The following is a 7,354-nucleotide window of genomic DNA, read 5'->3' as shown; positions in this document are numbered from 1 at the left end:
TTATGGACTATTGGTACAAGGTGTTCTATGTACCTGGAATTAAGAACAGAGTGGCCAGCGAAAAGATTTCTTGAACAAGACTGTAAGAGTTTTTGGGAAGTGCGTCATGAATTGACATTAACAGAGGGGAATATTCTGTAGGGTGTGAGGGTGGTACCACCCAAGGGACTGAGACGTACCATAATTAAATTGTGTCATGGGGGACATCTGGGCATTGTGAAGAGCAAAGAAAAAAAATAAAAGCAGTTACTGGTGGCTAGGTATGGATCGTGAGGTGGAGAGGATTATCAGAGAGTGTGATTTGTGTGAGGGAGCTGATAAATCCCAAGTAGTAATAAATCCACCCCTACTTCCTGTGCCATGTCCTGACATGCCATGAGACACTATAGGAGTTGATATCATGGGCCCAGTATGTGAGGAAGATGATAATTATTGGTATGTGTTGGTAGCCATGGACTATTTCTCTAAATTGCCCGAAATAGATTTTGTCAGGGATATCAGTGCAGATCCTGCAGTAGTGTTTCTTGAAGTTGTTGTTCAAAGGGAAGTGCTTCCTAAAAAAGTTGTGTCAGACAATTGTGTGCAGTTTAGGAGTGGAACTATGAGGGAGTTTTTGGCAAGGAATGGTATTAAGCACACATTAACTTCCTTATACCATCCCAGTGGTAATTGGGAAGTTGAGAGATTCAATAGAGTGATTAAAGGTTCTTTACAAATGGCAAAAAGAAAGAATTTGAGCTGGAAAGTCAGTGTGAGGAGAACTGTCTGGATGTTTCGTACTACACTTACAGTCACATGGTTCAGTCCATTCACAATCATGAGAGGAAGGGTTCTTTACATGAAGGATAACCAAGGTTGGCTGGGGAGGTCCAGATTATTATGTTGGTCACCTATAGAGCTAAGAGAAAATATATTGGGTGCTCAAAAGGAATACAAACTTTACCAGGATTGTAAAAGGGGGGCTACAGGATGCAAGATAAAGGAGGGAGATACGGTCTGGGTGAAAATACCATTTAGGGTAAGCAAGAGTGATACTAAGTTTTCCAAACCTTTAGAAATCCGGGAGATTTTAAGTATCTCTGTAAGATTGGAAGATGGGAAAGTTTGGCACATGAGTTGTCTAGCGAAATGTAGAAAAGAAAAACAAAAAATGGGGATTGGAGATGAGCAGTGTGAGTTAGATGGTTTGTGTATGTTTGAGAATAAAGTGTCTATTGGTTGGTAAGAACAAATGGTCAAGTTTGCAATGAGAATGGTGCAAGTAGTGAAGTAGTGCCGGAAGTGATGCACGTGAACAGATGGGAGAAGAAAGAAGTGCAGAAATTGATGTACACAAAGATGGAGGAAGGTAGGACTCCTAATGCTCCTTTGAGTAGCAGATATGGTAGAGGAATCAAACGACCTACTTATCTGCAAGATTATGTTGCTTAAGTTCTCTTTTATGTTATGATGCTCGTATTACATAACTTGTTTTAGTTTCTCGTGCAATATGTTATATTTTTTTACAATCGTTCTCTACGTCGCATTTGTTACTATCCTGCAACGTATAGAACATTAAGTTGTGAATTGCCTTTAGAGGGATGTGTTGTGTTTACTTTTGTATCTCTTAAGGTAGAGGGTGGAATGTGTGCGCGCGATGGTCAGCAGAGAGCCACTGGACATTCTAGGATGTCAGTTGCTCCCTGGTGGCCGTTGTGAGAGGTCGTGCTGACTTTATTTATTCACCAATAAAATGTATCTTAACTTTATTTGGATTTTTGTGTGTAGATTCAATCTAACAGTGTGGTTTTAATGACGCAAGAGGAGAAGTGATAAAGGTGCCCGGGTTTCGACCTTGCGGCTGTTGTACCATTAGACTGGCGTCTATTGTGCGTCCTGTTCCTGCTTACCGTGCGTGCTGCGTGCCCTGTAATTATACGCCTTCCACCAGCGTGCAGCATGGGGAATGAATATGCGATTTGTTTATTTATTTTTCCAACTTTATATCGCGGGGACATGGCACAAGGGCATCAGTGGTCTTTATAACACACATAATTTTACATCACCACACGTCTGATTATTGCGGTTCTGTGCGTTTTCTACGATAGATCTGCTTGATTTAAAGACTAGACCACCAGACTATATGCCGTCATCCGAGGAGTAGTAAATATAAGAAAGTACCCTCTATTCCAAGAAACGGGCCATTGATTAATGTTTTCAAATACACCTAAGATGGCCGCCATTCATCCATCGCTCCGCGCATAACAAAATCCTTTGGTTGTCGCCTTAAGTGACGCACGTAACGTAGTGATACCATGACGCATCTTGTGTGCGCGGCAACGAGGAGGCTCCTCCTGGAGATGGCGGTCTGCTGTGTCTCGCGGTAAATGGATATTTTGTTGAGGAGACCGATCGACGACATACCTGTGGGCTTCACGGAGGAACACGTCATTAAGTGAGATAAAGCGGAAGTAAAAGTATAGTTTTGAGCCGTGTCTTTGAAGCCAGCAGGGTCAGGAAACGGATTCTATTAAGGCCTGTTCACGGAGAGCGGCCTGCTTCTACCCACAGATCATAGGTAAGAGTGATACGGGACTGACGTTGCACACCTCCGCCACTGAGGCTTGTCTAATCGTGGTTCTCTTTATCATTTAGCTATCATTCGTGTAATCTACACAGCTGCTCCTACAAACCGCATTTCCTCAAACCTTCTGTGTTGCGCAAGTGATGCTCCAATCTTCTTTTCTGAAGTACAATAAACCAGTGCCCAAGCTACCATTCACCCCTCCTAATCCCTTTCTGTCTTTTGGTTGCGTATCTGTGAATGACTGCCCTATAGATGTTCCCAGTTGCTCTCTCTAAGTATTCCCATGTATAAATGAGGTGGTGGAGGTGTACTGTTTGGTCGGGCAGATGAGTTTCTAAAGTCTTTATAACACATGTTCATACTAGTCACCTTTCCCTCAAGTTGATGAATCTTTGGTATTTTGGTCTTAAATATGAAAGAGACGGTGCAGTTGTTGTCATGAAGAAAAAGAGCAGACCAAAGGACTACATTTAGCATGTCAAAAAGCAGTTAGTTATACCAGAATACGTCTCTAGATCAGTTTGGTAGAAATTCATTTTGAGTGCACATTGTAGCCGCACACGCTTCTTGGATGGATATAACCAATTTGTAGCAACAAATGTTAATAATTTTTTTTGGGACTTGATCAGCAACAATACCTGGCTACGATATATTCTAGAAAAAACATTGTTTTAGTGAACACAGTCTTACTAATTTGCAATATGTAATGTTCTGGCAGCAACATATCTAGTAACTGGACCCATCTAGTTGTATAGTGCACTTAATTCCAAGGAAGATTGTTTGTATCTTTGCATGGTTTCGGGTTATGCACACCCATAATCTCTTTCTGCTTTTTAGTCAAGATGGTGCACTTTGACTAGTTAAATAAAGTCTTGGAATTAGTTCAGACGATCGTGCTGTTCCTCTAGAAGGCAGTTCAGAGAAGAGACCTAGGCCACGTTAAGAGAAATTACACTTAAGCTGTGCTACGTGAGAAAGACTAAACCTCTGGTTCGGGGTTAAGTTCTGGGAAAGAGAACGCAAAGCTGTACTTGCTTCTACAGTTTAGTACTTTGCTAAGCAGTTGGTTCTCTTTGAGTGCTCTCTGTGATTGGAAATAATGAAATATGAGATCTTGCAGAAGTGGTGCCAAGGATTGCGACTTACTGCCAGAATATTTTCCTGCATTGTTTGATTTAAAGCTATCTGGAGACTAGTGGAGCAGGGTTCTCTGACGTCAGCAGGTGTGTGGAATTTAATAAAATATCTATTAGTTCATGGGACAGGTTGCTTCTTAAATCTACTTGTCCAGTAAAAAAAAAAAACTACTTATGCCATGTAGTGCGACGCCAAATTATGGCAGCAGTCTCATTATGTAAGAGCTCTGATGATAGCCTCTCTAATTATGCCAGGGCTGCTACTATAGTAGGGCTTGAATACTTGCAATGTCAATCCCTACCATAGCAATGCCCTTATTTTCCCACCTTTCTGCAGCTCTACATACTGGGGCTGGAAGAAGTAGTATGCAATATTTCCAGGGCTGGAATGCCTTTAAGTCTGTAAACCTACTAGCATGGTTTAAAGATTTCCGCCAGCTTTTCTCTTCTCTAATCTTTTCCCATAATGAGAAAGGTTGGAAATTTACTAATGACAATGGCAGAAGTAGAAGTTCTTCCAGGGCTGGGAATATAGTGGTTGGAGGGAAAGTGAACTTGCAAACGCTCAATACGTTTTCACATGAGCAAATCTACATCTGCATATTTTCTTGTGCTAAAATACAGTGTACAAATATTTTTTTAGGAGTACAATTTCCTGGTCTACTTCTGTAAGTTCTTGTGAATTCATGAAAGCAATTAATTCAGTGACACATGCCATGGGCGCACTTTTGTGACTTTTTTTAAGAACTGGGTTCCAATTAGTTCTGACGTTAACAAAGACATTTTGTTTTAATGAAACTTCTCATTTTTCTCTATTGGTTGGCTTTACTGTGAGTGATCGCATCAAGCTCTTCCATACAGAGCATATTGGCATACAAAGTAGTTTTTCAGATCCAGTAACTGCTGTGACAATCAGTGGCGTAACAAACCTGGAGGGGACCCCCCTGCAAAGAACATGGAGGGACCCCCAGCCCTACTCCAGACTCACTCAGGGCAGGTGCTGTGTTGAGGGAGCTCCCTGGAGGGGGCTGCAGACCTTTGTTTCGCCACTGGTGGCAATGTGTGCTTTTTTAAACCAACAACTTTTTTTCTCTTTGCCAGTGTTTGTTGCCGTGGTGAGGTCCTGTCTGCTCCCACAACAATAAAGGGTTACAAAAGCCATGTTAAAACAAGACCCGCATTGATGAAACCAAGAGAGTCACAAAAAATGTCCGATCCGGTTAAATTTTTTCACTCTTGCTTACAAACTTTTGCAGTCAGTTGCATTTAATCAGAGAGCATTTTGGTAGCATTATACTTAGCCTCATATTAAACTTTTCATACATGTGCACATTTCTGGGACCATTGTCGGCAGCACAGTGTGACATTAAAACATTTATTTACAGCACTCACCGTAATAATGAAGGCTTTTCATAAATGATCCATTAACATATGGGCACACATTACATCAACTGCAGACAGTTTCCTTCTCTATAAACTGTCAGCCAAAGGGTTTGTGCTGAAGGGGGTTGGGCCTACTTGTTCCAAGGACAAAATAAACATGAAAACTTGCTGCTCTTCACCCCAAACGATATGCCATGGGCGATAGTAATTCCACATCCCTGGTCAGAAAGGAACTGTTTGACAGCCCCTTTGAGTGGGGTTCTGGTGGTGTTGGATGACTGTCTTTTCCAACCTTGGTGGGCCATAGATGAATTACTGGATATAGTAACACAACCAAATAGAAAGTGCACTTGAGAGAAAAAATAGCTGAATATGCCGTTTGATGGCTTAAGATCAGCCTTGCTTGAGTGTGTCGCACCAGCACACCTATTCAGAGTGGAGCGTAACTCTGACAGGAAAGGTGCTGCAAGAGTTGTACAGCTCACTCGTTACCTTTTGGAACCAATCACTTGGGGGCTTTTGTCAAGCATCTACTTCCCCCGTTTAATGTGACATGTCGATGGAGTTCCCCTCTGCTGTCAATCTCATTTTAACTTGTTGGCTGCTTCAAGACTTCCCCTAGAGCTGTTACTGCCACCGTATCCCAATGTGGGACTAAGGCAGTCTGGTCTAGGGAAAGTCGGTCCTTGGTATTGGTTGGTCTGCTACATTTCTCACACATTGTGCATCCCCAGTATGCTTTTGCTGAATAATTGCCATGTGGTGTTATTAGAACTATTGTAATAATTATATTATTATAATATTGTCTTGTAATGAGTACAAATCATTTTCATCATTGGCATTGCTACCTCACAGTGGGACATGTATAGCTCTGCCTATCCTTTTTTATGAAGAGCAGATGGTATTGGGTCATCCCCAAACTTTCTGTCTCCTCCCTCCAATTTATTCTGACCTGTTTTTGTTGGCTTTAGGACTCTGGGCACTTTACCACGTGCATGTGCGGAGTGTTTAAATGTATCGGTGAATGGTTAACCATGATTGGCATATTTGATTTACTGGTAAGTCCCTAGTAAAATGCACCAGAGGTGCCCAGGTCCTGTAAATCAAATACTACTCGTCGGCCTGCAGACTGATTTTGCCATCCACATGAGTAGCCCTGTAAACATGTCTCAGACCTGCCGCTGCAGTGTTTGTGTGGACAGTTTGGAACTGCCAGATCGACCTGGCAAGCGTACCCACGTGTCAGGTCCTAAGGTTTCCCTCTTACTACATGTAAGTCACCCCTAAGTTAGGCCAATGGGCATGGTGCACTGCATTTGAAAGGTAGGTAATGTGCTGGTGTGTTTCACATGTCCTGGTAGTGAAATACTGCCAAATTCGTTTATCACTATTGCAAGGCCTATTTCGCCCATAGGTTAACATGGGGGATTGCATTTAAATACCTTTGAAATGTAATGTCCTGGGGGAGCAGATATAGAATATGGAGTCTGGGGGTCTCAAAACTCATGTGTTGGTGAAGTTGGTTTTTACATTTTAGTTTGCAAATGCCACTTTTAGAAAGTGAGCATTTTCTTGTTTAACCATTCTGTGCCTCTGCTTGGCTGCTGAATCCACAACTGGGTCAGACTGATGGGGATATCAGACTTCACCTGCCAGCACCTGGGCTCGCTTGCTGAGACCCCTGACTTGCTAAGTGGTGCCACATCCAGTCGCAGGGCCCCTTAAAGAACAAGCTGACAGAACATCAGTGAAAATCGTCCCTGGGAGTCAAATCTTCAACATCACCGCATGGACCCAAGGCTACTTGTCTGGAAACTATACATCGTTCCCCTGCAGGGAAAGAATCAATGCAATTCTTACCCAATGAGGAACGAATCTACACATTGCCTCACATGGGAGTAAGGAATCAACCACATTGCTTGCTTTTCTGGCGCACCTGTGCCCTGCAGCTTTTTTATTTTTTTTAATGCATACCATGCGCATCCATTGATTCTTACGGATTTAGACTCTTCTTAATTTAAAATGTGAAATCTTTACTTGTGTATGTTGGATTTGTGTCGTTTTGGTCTTGTTTGATCTAGATAAATATTGGCTATTTTTTAAAAAACTGGTACGGGTCCTTTTGTCGTGTTTTCACTGTTACTGTGTGTGTTTGTGCACATACTTTACACACTGCCTCTGAGATAAGCCTGACTGCTTGTGCCAAGCTAAAAAAGGGGGTGAGCAGGGGTTATCTGAGCTGTGTACCGGCCCTATATGTAAATACCAT

General features: G+C 42.2%; 1 protein-coding gene across 2 annotated transcripts in view; it reads left to right on the top strand.

Moving 5' to 3' along the window:
- Positions 1–2,285: 2,285 nt before the first annotated feature.
- The window catches only part of WDR33 (WD repeat domain 33), a 1,025,118-nt gene continuing 1,020,049 nt past the window's right edge, over positions 2,286–7,354 (top strand). For both annotated transcript variants that reach the window (XM_069213677.1, XM_069213680.1), the window contains exon 1: positions 2,286–2,557. The gene's annotated coding sequence lies outside the window, so the exon portion shown is untranslated. The remainder of the gene's footprint in view (positions 2,558–7,354) is intronic.

This window comes from Pleurodeles waltl, chromosome 11 (genome assembly GCF_031143425.1).
Source record: "Pleurodeles waltl isolate 20211129_DDA chromosome 11, aPleWal1.hap1.20221129, whole genome shotgun sequence".
NCBI classification, from domain to species: domain Eukaryota; kingdom Metazoa; phylum Chordata; class Amphibia; order Caudata; family Salamandridae; genus Pleurodeles; species Pleurodeles waltl.
Note: the sequence above shows the minus strand (reverse complement) of the source record. Positions and strands in the feature narration are given on the sequence as shown.